Here is a 13,784-nt window from a genome sequence, read left to right as displayed (position 1 = left end):
ATTGGATTTTTAGGTACCTCAGAGAGGCAGCGGATTCTTATTTGAAGTTTGGGTGAACTAATCAGGGACTCATTGGTTATGTGGATTCAGATTATGCTGCTGATTTGGATAAGCGCATGTCACTCACACGATATGTGTTCACTGTTGGCAGTTGTGCTGTGATTTGGAAGGCTACTTTGCAGCCTGTTGTTGCTATGTCTACCACAGAAGCAGAATATATGGCTATTGCTGAAGCGTGCAAGGAGTCAGTTTGGCTGAAAGGTTTGTTTGCTAAGCTGTGTGGAGTTGATTCTTGTATTGATCTATTCTGTGATAGTCAAAGTGCTATATGCCTCACCAAAGATCATATGTTCCATGAGAGGACTAAGCATATTGATGTCAAATACTATTATGTTCGTGATGTGATTTCACATGGTAAACTGAAGGCATGCAAGATCAGTACTCATGATAATCCAGCTGATATGATGACTAAACTAGTTCCTGTAGCTAAGTTTGAGCTTTGCTCAAGTTTAGTTGGTTTGACAGCTTAGCCCAAGAGGCTATTTGGCGCCAGGAGTTTTGTTCTTTGTTGTGTTCAGGGTTTGCTCCACAGTTCATTATTCCTCTTGTAAGCCAGCGCTGGGCGTTGTAAACACACACCCAATATAGTGAAGTTCTTGCTGGCTGGCGCCCGTGGTTTTTACCCTTCGCACTGGAGGGGTTTTCCACATTAAATTCTCATGTCTTCTGTGGTTTGATTTCGTTGTTCTTCGTCGTTTTCTTGTTGTCGCTTCTAACAGTACTCCAGTAGCTCTTCCTTCTTGTGCCACCAAAGGGATGGGAAGAATGCACCTGCAACATTTGTCACAAAAGAATTTATCCTCAGCATTCAAAATTTGTATCGAGTTGAATATAGAAACCTTGAACTCAGTGTGGCATAATTTCACATGGAAACTTCTGAAAAAGACACCTTGACCAAACTACGACAGCAATTCATCCAAAAACCGCATGTATGTTTAATAGCATGTATCAGGGCCAATGCACCATACTTCAAAAGATGATTAGCACAACATAATTTGATGGTGTTCTTCCATAAAGATATGGGATACATATTGAAAGATGCCACTGGGTATAATGTCAGATTTCTTCTTATGATTACTGATCTATAAGAACAAGGGAACAAATAACTATGCTGTTGCAATAGATCATAGATTCCTTCTTCAGTTCATTCCAACAGTCACTTGTATCAAATCATAGTTGCTCATACTAAGAACAAAGCTTACGGATAAAAGGAATTTCCCAAAATATTATAGAGATCTCAGACTTGCAGATAGTGGAAAATAACAATACAATTGAGGAGCATTGTATCTTCTAAGCTTATTGATTTGGGATTATACTTAGAAATATATTACTACGCTCTGGTCAATCTTTATCTTTCTTCATGATCATCTTTGTTTGAGAAAAGAAAAAGGATAGTGTGCAGGCACACACATGTCGAAAACAAATCAAATTTGGATATCTCAAGTCGCTTTCATAATTTCATTTATCCAAAACTCCTACGAGAAGTCAAATGAATAGAATTTAGAGAGCAGGGAGCCATTCACCATTATTGATCCAGTGCAAGGAGATCATGATAGCGCATTAGCATATCACAGTTAGGTGCCAAGTGCCATGGCTATATACTATGGACTTTCTACTTAGACCCAACATGTCATATTTTTGCCAAAAGAATGCCGAGGACAAGGACACAGTCCGAAAAAGAAAGAAAGGAACACAATGGCATGTCCATATTTCAATCAAAATATTTTACGTCCAATTATTCCCTGTGTACTTTTTATATCTATAAACATTTCTTTGCTTATTTGTTCAGGCATCAAAGTAAAATGGAATATAAGAGGGGTAGATGTCAAACAAAGTAACTACATCAACATTACACAAATACAGAAACATCCTTGTACCACAAGCAGTTGACAAAAGAATGGCAAAGCTCAGCTTACCATCTTTTTCCGCCTCTTCTACATCATGCTGGCCTCTTAAGTTCTCCTTTTCCATCATGCTGAGTGGCACTTAATGGTGCTAAGCACCTCCGGAGCTCCTCTACTACAGGGATTACATTCTCATCAGGTGGATCCCTAGGCAAAACCTGAGCCAAGCCAGACACAACAGTTGTGAGTTACCACATCTCTACCACACCTAAGAAAGGAGTATTTAAGATTCTCCGTTCCATCAAACAAACTATGAAATTAGATATCTAATCATCCAAGTTAGCATGAGTGATATTGCAAGTTTAACTCACAGAAACCTGTTATTACTCTAGAGCTTAGATTATGAGAAGAACAAACTGAAAGCTTGTAGCAGCTAACCAGCCGAAAGAAGAATTAAGCAATACAATTCAAAACTTACCTCCCCAGAAGTGATGATCGCCTTTATGTGCTGCTCGAATCACCGACAAAGATTCCATCAAAAGAGAAAACAGAAGTTGTTAGAAACCACCTTTTACAAGTTGAGATAAAGCAGCTGCATCAAGTAATCAGCGCCCAATCACTAAACGTAGGTAAACTGGCCTACGGAAGCTAGCTGGCTGTCCCGTGAGCCCGATCGACCACACAAAGTACCAATCGAGGGTTTCGAGATAAAAATCCCTCTCTAGTATCCAATTTACCGTAGGCGACTAGTCAACATTGCACGTTTTTGTTTCTGTAGTAAGTCTAAAAATGCCCGTTTATTCAGCATCAGCAGTGGCCTTTCGATATGAATCGCTTCATTAGGGCCGCATCTGCATCCACCGGACATGGCTCCCCTAATGTGTTACCCTCATCAGTTGTGTCATATTGACGTGTGAACTCGGATCTACCCGTTAGTGACCAGCAGCACGTTAAGGGAGCCTCGCTCGTCCGCATCCAACTAACATCAGTTTTCTTTGTTCTCCAACTTCATCAATTTGATTTTCACCAAAGAGGCCCACTATAAGATAAAATGACAATTTCCTCTTATTGTTTTTGCTGGTTGCCTTCGATCTACAGCACAGGGCAGGATGATAGCCTGGGCTTTACTTTTCTTTTCTTATATTCTTATTCCGCATGAGTGGACTTCAAAGAATTGAGTCGATTCTTCGTGAAAGTTTGCTACCTCCACTAGATGAGTCAAGCCACTTGAGATGGGCCTTAGATACAAGTATCCGCACAACGTGTACACTCAGATCACAATATAATTACTCCTTCCATCCCAAATTGTTAGTTACTAGATTCATGCCCGTGCAATAAAAACATTCGGAACAATCCATATATCATTGGCAACAAAAAAATATTATAAGTCTATTGATATCAACGTGTAAGCAAACTAGGGGCAAATACGCGAAATCCGGTAGTCTGCACTCAGATCACAATATAATTACTCCTTCCATCCCAAATTGTTAGTTATTTTGACTTTTCTAAATTCGTAAACTTTGCTATGCATATAGACATAATATATATGCATATGTAGTTACATAGCAAAAGCTATGAATCCAAAAAATTCAAAATGACCGATAATTTGGGACGGTGGGAGCACTACTACAGAATCACTATTTTATTCCGGTTCCCAACTACTTTTAGTCCCGGTTTTCCACCCGGGACTGTCCATCCGGGACAAATGTTGATATTCTTTTGTCCCGGCAGCTATTCAACCAGGATCAATGCTATTTTTCATGAATAAAAAAATCGAATCCCCAGCTCCCGCTTTCGCGTTTGCAAGCTGGTTCTCCAAATCTAAAAATTTATCCAAAACTGCAATCTCAAAATCAAGATCTAATTCATAACACAATCTCAAAATCAAAATCTAATTCAAAACACATCACACATCAGTACTTCATACAAGATACAACACACAAGTAAGAAACCACAAAATCTAAAATTGATTGATTCACATCACAAAGATTCACAAACGAACAAAATCATCAACAAAGCATGCGTTCGTCGCCATCCTTCCCTCGCCGGCCCACGGCGGCATGAGTCCCCGCCCACCTGCGCTTGGCCACGCGCTGCGGCGGCGGCTCGCCAGGCCCCTGCCCACGCCGGTCTGGGCTGGCTGGCCCCTGCCCATGCCCGCGAGGCGGCTTGCCGGGCCCCGCCCGCGTCGGGGAGGGATGGATCGAAGGGAGCTCAGGGTGGGAGGGGAGAAAACTTCACTGGGAGGAGATGTCGAGGCAGAGAAGAAAGAGATTGAGCTGAAAGAGAGAAGTGGTTCGGTGAAAATAAATAAAAGGTTGCCGACGCGTGAAAGGCCTTTTGTCCCGGTTGAACACTCCAACCGGGATTAAATGTACCCTTTAGTCCCGGGTGGAGTCACCAGCCGGGACTAAATGTTTTAGTCCCGGCTGGTGACTCCACCCGGGAATAAAGTCTATTATTTAGTCCCTGTTGGAGTATTCAACCGGGACAAAGATCTTTTTTTGCTGTCCATTGGGTCTAGATTTTAAACCCGGGACTAAAAGTATTATTGATCCCAGGTCCAACTATAGCCGGGACAAATGTGTAGGATCAAAGGCCTGTTCTGTAGTAGTGGAGTACATAACAACAATAGTTAAATTATTCCACTACTATAAGGAAATAATAAAACTACAACGTGTCATTTCGACTAGCATATCGTCGACCACTGCATATCTATGTTTTTTACGTATCGCGGATCTCACATGGACCTACGTAGCTAAAGTAGGGCGATATCACAGATTTCCAGTGCAAAACCTCGAACCTCCCTCGCTGGTGTGCCCGACCGGACAAGAGATCCACCAGCGTTATCTCTGGGTCCGGGAGGGCCTCTTGCTGAGCAGCGTCCTTCTGGTAGGAATCGTACACAAGGAAAACCCCGTCAGGCTCCGGTTTGCCCACCATGCTCCCGACCTGCCATGGCCGGGCCTTGAAGTCATCCGGGTACTCATCGAACACGGCGGCGTTCTCCTGTACGTGCCGCCGCGCCATTCCCAGCACCTTGCCCCAGAGCTGCCTGCTGAAATCGGCCCTCAGCATGGCGGCCATGACGTAGGCGATCATGAAGGACCCCCGCGCCTCGAGCGCCATCGCCATGGCCATGGACGCCAGCCCCGGGTGCTCGCCTGGGTCCGCGCTCCCGAACACGAGCAGCTTGAAGAAGTACCAGAAGGCTTCTGTGCTCAGGCACTTCAGCCGGAGCGCCTGCGTCGTCGTCGTCGTCCCGAACCTCGCGATCTTCTCTCCGACCGGCTCGTGAGCAGAATCTTGCTCCCCTGCGGCAGGCGTCTTCCGGCTGAGGAGTAGAGCCTCTTCCATGTGTTGTCGTCCACATCCCCTGCTAGCTCGATCACGATCAGGGATCTTCCATCCGAGGCACCGCTCTTCCGATGCTGCTTGGTGACGCAGTTCTTCCTGAAGCTGGACAGGGTTTCCTCTTCCAAGCAGGGTTTTTTTTCTCGGCGAAAAAATTCCGATAAAACCGAAAATCACGTTTCTCGGTGGGCCCCGGTTATTTTTGTTGCCGGTCAAAATTTTCGGTTGTTTTGAATTTGGCCCGGCCCAAAACCAAAAAGCAGGCCACAGGCCACCCCTGTGTTGCTCCTGCCAAGTCCCCCCAACCCTAGCGAAGTAGCGATTCCCTTCTCAGCACGCATGGCGGCGGCGGCACTCCGTCTGTATGCTCCGCTTGTCCCCTGTTCGCCGGCGACGTAGCTCATGCTCCGTGCCTGTGCTCCGCTCGTTCTCCGCCTCCTTCCTGCCACGCCAGGCCCGACGCCTCGCCGCGACGCACGCACGACCACGCGACCACGCCACCTGGGCCTTTGGCGCTGGAGGGAGGCGCCGCCGCTGCCGGCACCCGCTTCCCCGACGCCGCACCGGCCCTGCGCCTTCCCCGACGCATTGTTATATCTGTTACTTTATAATAGCCATATTTCTCATTTCTATGCATTGTTATATCTTGTTTTCACTTTTAGATTGCTTGAAAATAATCTATGTTATTCTCTGTACAAAATGAGGTATTTTTTTTTCAAATTTCGTCCGAAAACAAAACGTCGAATCCGAGAATTTTCTGATAAATCCGATAAACGTGTTTCTCAGTGACCTCTGGTTTTTTTGTTACCGGTAAGGAAAACCTTGCTTCCAAATCGTCTGCTCTGTACAGGAGAATCGAGGAGAAGTGGTCGCGCACCCTCTCGTCGCCGCACACATGCTCCACGAGAGTGCTCTTGCCGATGAACCGGGGGCCGACGATCGGAAGAACACCAGGGTTCGCGGCGCCGGGGGGGTCCGTTCGCAGCAGGAACCCAACGACGTGGTCCCGCTCCGCGTTCCGGCCGAACATGTACTTGTCCAGGAAGAGATGGGCGCTGTAGGGTTGTCGGTGCAGGCGTGGACAGCGCACCAGGAACACGACCAGCTCCTTCGTGTCCGTGGCGGCGGCCTCCAGGCAGCGCACCGTCCGCTGCAGCTCACTCAAGCTTATTACTCGCCGACGGTGCACCACCGCCGCTGTGGCTTCCGGATCGCCGCCAGAGGCGAAGCGGCGGAACCGGACACGCTTCGCCGGGTTGAACCTGGACGGGGCAAACGCGCGACGACGATGGCGACCATCCTCCGCCGACGGGGCTCCTCCTCCGCGGCTGCTGGCGGCGGGGCCTGCTGGTCGTCGTCGTCGTCGTCGTACCTGATGGTGTCGAGGACGTAGTAGCCCCTAAGCATCTCGTCCCTCAGGGCGCCGAGCTGCTGGAGCATGCCACGGCTCGTGACGCGGCGGCCCTCGGCCTCCTCAACGATCGTGCCGCAGCGCAGGAGCAGGAGGCGCAGCCTGTGGCGGAGGTCCTCCTCCTCCTGCTCCGGGGCGGCGGCGGCCGTGCTCCCATACGTGGACACCAGGAAAGATATGGTTCGGCTGGCGAGCTCACCGAGGAGCGCGTTGGCGAGAGCCTGCATCGTGGTCGTGTCTGGAAGGGGAGTGTACTGGATCAGCTCGTCTGACGGGACGTTGCTAGCATCGACGAGAGGATTTATCCGCGTTGACCTTGCGAGTCTCACCCACCTGTAGCAGCGTCCACGTCAGAATAGAGTGACGTTCTGATACTGTCGTGTCACGGTGTCAGGTACTGAGTCAAAAGAGCTGGTTCGTGTGCCTGAAGCTGACAAAAATTGTAGACGAAGGATGTCCGAATTTTTATTTTCTTAATGATGACGTGCAAAATCTGCAATGTGTGGAGCTTTTGACTAGGGGATGAAGGGACGCAACTTTTTTTACTGTAAACTTTTTCTTTAACGTAGTCGCCCGGCCACCCCAACAGACAAAATTGAAAGCGAATTTGCAGTGGCTAGTGTTATGTTGGACTTAGTACAAACGGGGTAGTAGATTTCCTGATTTGGAGGAGAACGAACGGATGAGATCAGCACTTTTAGAGGAACTCATGACGAAGTCAAGGGTCAGAAAAGAAGACTCGTTCCATATCTTTCTCCATGGAACGGGACTTTACCTACTAGTCTAGGGTGCCTGTTTTATTGAAGTGAGCTTTTTTTATGAAAATATTGACATGAGCTTCAAATGGATCCTATGAACTCGATTGACCCCCAATGAGTATGCACTACCTGTGAAACCATCTATTTGCCAAGTAACTGGAGTTTTGCCGAGTGCAAATATATCACGCACTCACAGCAAACAAGCTATTTGACGAGTGTTTCAAGAAAAACCCTTGGCAAAAATAATAGGGTCAATTGCGTTTCTGCCCTTACTTTCAACCCCAATTGCGATTTTACCCTTACTTTTGTTGACTTTGCAGTCTTACCCCTACTATTCACAAACGAAGCTGCCGTTTACCCCTATTTCTAACACCGTGAGCTGCATCCCAACTAAAATAATTTGAAAAATAATCTAAACCCTGCGAAAAGACAAGTATACCCCTTATCCTTATCTCTTCTCCCCACCAGATCCGGCCACAGCTCTCTCGTTCTCTCCCACGAAGCAGCCCCCGGTGGCCAGCAGGGAGGCGGCCAGGAAGCTGGCCCCGTCGGCCAGGGAGGAGGACCCGGCGGTGGCCAGGAGGTGGCTCAGGTGGCGGCCAGGAGGGGCCTAGGCTCGCCAGCCAGGAGGGGCCGCGGATCCGCCGGCCAGGGAGGGCCCAGGAGGAGGCTCGCGCGTCCGGCGTGTCAAACCCGGGGCAGCGGGACTGCTCACAGGCGTAGAATGTTCTAGAGTAAGGGATAGCTCATGGATGTACCTTACCTCTTTTGTAAACTACCCGAATAGGCGTAGAACTAGCTGCAGTACAAAGGAAACTACCCGATCATGCTGCACTAGGACTCCAACTGTACTCGGCTAGGACTTTCCAAGTAACCTTGTTCCCCCGGATATATAAGGGCGGACAGGGACCCCCTCGAAATACATCTACACCAAAGGCAATACAAACCACAACACAGAACGTAGGGTATTACGCAACTCGCGGCCCGAACCTGTCTAAATCTTTGTGTTCCTTGCACCATCGAGTTCCAGAGCCGTCGATCCATACCTACAAACCCTACTGCTAAGGGTATTCCTGAGCAGGCTTGGCGGAAAACACCGACAGCTGGCGCGCTAGGTAGGGGACTCGGTGAGTTCATCGGCGAGTTTGATGGCCACTTTCGCTTTCAGCACCACGACGCCTCCCAGAGGCGCCACCTTCATCTTCGGTTCGTGGGTCTGCGTCGCCAATGGTTCAGGCAGCTTCGATAGCCACTTAACCAACTCTCCCACGCTAAAGAATCCTACGTCGGAAGATTCTAACAAGTTCGCCAGATCACATGATCGCGGAGTTACGTTGCTTCCCGACCTCGCCAAGGAGATCGAGCCGAAACTCGAAGACAACTCGAGTTCTACTCGGACTCAGATTGATCTCAAACCGAAATTTACTCGGATTGGGACTCTTCTTACGCAACCTGTCTTTGGTCTGCGCAATTCATCATCTGTTTACAAACAGATGATTAAATCCATCTATGAAAGTAGCTTGGATCGCTCACTTCACGTCGAAAACCAATCAGTCACCGCTAGCCGGGAGGCACCCGTTTTTAACGTTTACCCAGATCCAGTCGAGTCGCCTCAAGACAGCCTGGATTTCATCACCAATGCGTTGGCCAAGATGCAACTCAAATCTTGCCCGAGGCCACACTCTCACAGAACTACTCGACAACCTGTGAGAAGTCGCCAGCATTGACGATCTCCCGTTCCAACACGGTGCTCCCCTCGTAACCGAGAGGGAAACTAGCTCCGCTGGAACTGTCCTAGCTGATTACGGATCAGATCTGGAAAGCTTCTCTCGTGAATGTTTGGTTCCGGTAATCATCCAGCACGGGGAAGCTCCAAGCCACCATGATCCAAACGAAGCCTTGGATCAGATCTCAGAAGACAATCTGACCCAAGACGCTCCAGCTGATGAAGACGAAGTCACTCGTACAGCCCACAGGGAAAGGAATCAATGCAAAGAAGTGTGCAGGACTCGTGCGGCCGAACGTGCTCATCTCCCGCCATGCAACCTCAACAACAAATTCAACAATGCTGCGGATCCCATCTTCAGAACACCGATCGCCGCAATGATAGAAGCAACCCTGCGACTCATGACGATGCCCCAGAATCCCGAGTTGCAACGAGTCATAAATCTCATCAAAAATGCTGTTGAACAACTCGAGAAACAGAACCCCCTGTTCTCGCTTCACGGAACGCGATCAAGTTCTACCGCAACAGCAATACCTCAAGCAAGCCGTACCCCCGGAGGCCACCAGCGTCAACAGCAGCAGGAACAGCAGAACCGAAGAAACCAAGAGGATCAGGAAGCTGCGAGTAGTCATCGCCCCAGAGGTGGCCAACCACAAGCAAATCAAGCTCCTGGCCCTCAGCCAAACCGCAACAACAACAACCGTGGGAACAACAGGGAAGAGGTAGCCGATTCTATCGTGGACGCATGGGACATCATCAACGCAAGACGCAGAGCACAGCTTGCAGACAACTCCGATCGTTTCCCCGCCCTCAGTAGTGTCTTCGACAACGTCGAGTACGCAAAGGATTTCAAGCCGACAAACATCCAGAAGTACGACGGTAAGCAAGACCCTGCTCAATGGTTACATTTATATTCGACCGCTGTTAGTGCTGCAGGGGGAGACACTAACACCAAGGTCCTCTACTTCCCGATGGCCCTGGAGCCCGCATCCCTCACGTGGCTCGAAATCCTGGCGCGCGAGTCCATACACTCGTGGGATGACCTCAAGAAGGCCTTCATCGACAACTTCCAAGGGTCGCTACACCGAGTAGCTACTCGACACGCCCTGTCCATGTGCAAGCAGGAGCAAGGTGAGTCGATCAGATCCTACGTCAAGCACTTCTTCGACACAAGAGCCACCATCCCGAACGACGCCGACGACGACGTCATCGACTACTTCCAGAGCGGCATCACCGTCCAATCACTATACCGCGACTTTGGGCGTAATCGGCCCAAAACGGTGGTAGATCTACATGACATGATGCAGCGTTGGGCATATGAAGAGGAGCAAGAACGCAGTCGCTTCCCCGCCGCAACAACGACAACAATGGGAAGCGCTTAAACGACTGTGGAGGCCCCAGCAACCAGCGAGATCCCGCGTGCAAGCGCAAGCCTGATGATACAGTCGGCACTATGGATCGTACCCCACGTGGTTAGAAGGGTGACAAACCACAGGATCAATTCGATAAGATTCTCCACACCAAAAGATGCCCAATCCATCCCAAGAGCAACCACTCGATGTGGGAGTGCACGATCCTGCGCAAATCCTTCCAGTCGGCACCTGCAGCTGCTCCAAAGAAAGAACAAGATAAAGATGATGAAGACGACAAGAAAGACCATGACGGTTTCCAACAGCATCAAAACGTCGTCAACGTCATATTTGGAGGAGATCCTAGCTTCTCCAAGCGAGCTCAGAAGCTCCTACTCAGAGACATCCTCTCAGTCGAGCCAGCAATTCAGAGGCCACTCAAATATAGCGAGGTCCCCATTACCTTCTCCAGTGAGGACCAGTGGACTAGCTTCTCTGAACCTGGAAAGTTCCCGCTAGTACTCGACCCAGTCGTTCAAGGCTCCAAGCTTACTCGAGTACTCATCGACGGCGGAAGTGGGCTCAACCTGATCTTTGCAAGTACATTGGTAAAGATGGGCCTCAACTATATGAGTCTGCCCACTCCAAGCAAGACTCCATTTTACGGCATTGTCCCCGGGAACTCTTCTACACCAATCGGCTCGGTTACTCTCCCAGTCACATTTGGTACATAACAGAACTTTCGGACAGGGTACATCAAGTTTGAAGTAGCCGACTTCGAATCTTCCTACCACGCTATCTTGGGAAAACTTGCACTAGCCAAGTTCATGGCGGTACCACACTATGTTTATCTACTCCTCAAGATGCCAGGCAACACAGGAGTCCTTTCACTACGTGGAGACCTCCTCAAATCTTTTGAGTGCGACAAAGAAGCGATAGATCATGCCTCCACTATCCGGGTTCCTAGCTCTGTCAGTGAAATACTTGCCACTGCCAAGGAACTCTCACTCAAGGACTCGATATCTTCCCAGAAGCCAAGTCATTCATTAGTTAAACCAACCAGTGACGTAGGCACCAAGACTATCCAGTTGCAAGAGGGAGACGACTCCAAAACAGTCATCATCGGAGCAGGACTGGGTGACAAATAGGAACTCGACCTCGTCAACTTCCTTAGGGCCAACCGAGACGTATTCACGTGGAAACCAGTGAATATGCCAGGGGTGCCCAAGGATTTGATCGAGCATGCCTTAAAAGTCGACTCCAAAGCCATACTGAAGAAGCAATGGTTGCGGCAGTTCTCACCGGACAAGCGTGAAGCCATCAAGAAAGAGCTGGCAAAACTACTCGTAGCAGGGTTCATCAAGGAAGTCTACCATCCTGATTGGTTGGCCAACCCTGTGCTCGTCCAGAAGAAAAACAACAATGAATGGAGAATGTGCGTCGACTATACTGATCTAAACAAGCACTGCCCAAAGGATCCTTTCGGGCTACCACGCATTGATCAAGTAATCGACTCAACAGCAGGATGCGTCCTGTTATCTTTCCTCGACTGCTACTCAGGGTATCATCAGATCGCCCTAAAAGAAGAAGACCAAATCAAGACGGCCTTCATCACCCCTTACGGTGCATACGCCTACAAGACCATGTCCTTTGGGTTGAAGAACGCTGGAGCCACCTACCAGCGTGCGATACAGCTGTGCTTCTCCGATCAGCTACATCGCAATGTTGAAGCCTATGTTGACGACGTCATTGTCAAAACAAAGACCCAGGATCAATTCATTACTGACCTGGAAGAGACCTTCAACAGCCTCCGAAAATTCTGCTGGAAGCTCAACCCAACCAAGTGCGTCTTCGGTGTACCCTCTGGAAAACTACTCAGATTCATCGTCAGTAACAGAGGAATTGAGGCTAACCCAGATAAGATCAATGCCATCACAGCCATGGACGCTCCAGCCACCATCAAGGACGTCCAGAAGCTTACAGGCTGCATGGCAGCCTTGAATCGATTCTTGTCCAGGCTTGGCGAACGGGGATTACCCTTCTTCAAACTCCTAAAGCGACAAGATAAATTCGAGTGGACTACAGAAGCCGTGGAAGCAATCAAGAGTCTCAAACATCATCTCCAGTCACCGCCGATTCTAACAGCTCCACTACCTGGTGAGGAATTACTCCTCTACATCGCTGCGACTACCCACGTAGTCAGTACGGCGATAGTAGTCGAACGCCCGGAGGAAGGCCACGCTTACGGTGTTCAGAGACCAGTCTACTTCATCAGCGAAGTACTCTCTGAATCAAAGGTTAGATACCCATCATTCAGAAACTTTTTTATGGAATTCTAATCACCTCCAGGAAGCTCCGGCATTACTTCGACGAATACAAGATCTCAGTCATAACTGACTTCCCATTGGGGGATATACTCCACAATTGGGATGCCACTGGACGAATCTCAAAGTGGGCAGTTGAACTGGGAGCCTTGGAAATCAACTTCAAGCTAAGAACAGCAATCAAGTCACAAGCACTAGTCGACTTTTTGGCTGAATGGTAGGAAAATCAAATTCCAGCACCCCAGAACATTCCAGAGCATTGGGTGATGTACTTCGACAGCTCACTCAAGATCGACGGAGGCAGTGCAGGAGTTTTGTTCATCTCCCCCAAGGGAGAACAATTGAAGTATGTGTTCCAAATTCTGTTCAAGGTCTCCAACAATGAAGCTAAATACGAGACATTGCTACACGGCCTCCGTCTAGCAGTATCTCTCGGCATCAAGCGACTACTTGTCTACGGCGACTCTCTACTCGTCGTTCAACAAGTCAATAAAGAATGGGACATCAACAAGGATACAATGGACGCATACGTTGCAGAAATCAGAAAGCTCGAAAACAAGTTCTCAGGATTGGAGATCCACCACATCGATCGCAACAACAATGTGGGAGCCGATGTCCTCTCCAAACTTGGGTCCACTCGAGCAGCCGTTTCACCAGGAGTTTTCATCCATGAACTTCACCACCCATCAGTCAAGGAACAAAGCCAACAAGCTACTGACACGAAGTCCCCGGTCACAGTCAGAGAAGTGCTGATGATTGAAGCAGACTGGAGGACTTAGTTTATCGACTTCATCAAGGAATTCAAGCTTCCACCACATGTCGATCACAAAAGCGCTGAAGCTGCCCGCACATCAGGCGTAGCAAGGGTTTCGTCCTCGTCGGCGACAACCTATACAAGCGCTCTACTTCCGGCATCCTCATGAAATGTGTTACCCTTGAAGAAGGCAAAGACATCCTC

The 13,784-nt window shown here is 48.9% G+C and overlaps 1 pseudogene; it reads right to left on the bottom strand.

The window, feature by feature from the left end:
• Positions 1-1,999: 1,999 nt before the first annotated feature.
• On the bottom strand, positions 2,000-6,900 carry LOC120678069 (annotated as a pseudogene).
• Between the last annotated feature and the right edge of the window lie 6,884 nt (positions 6,901-13,784).

The sequence above is a fragment of the Panicum virgatum genome, chromosome 6N (assembly GCF_016808335.1).
Source record: "Panicum virgatum strain AP13 chromosome 6N, P.virgatum_v5, whole genome shotgun sequence".
Lineage (NCBI taxonomy): Eukaryota > Viridiplantae > Streptophyta > Magnoliopsida > Poales > Poaceae > Panicum > Panicum virgatum.
Note: the sequence above shows the minus strand (reverse complement) of the source record. Positions and strands in the feature narration are given on the sequence as shown.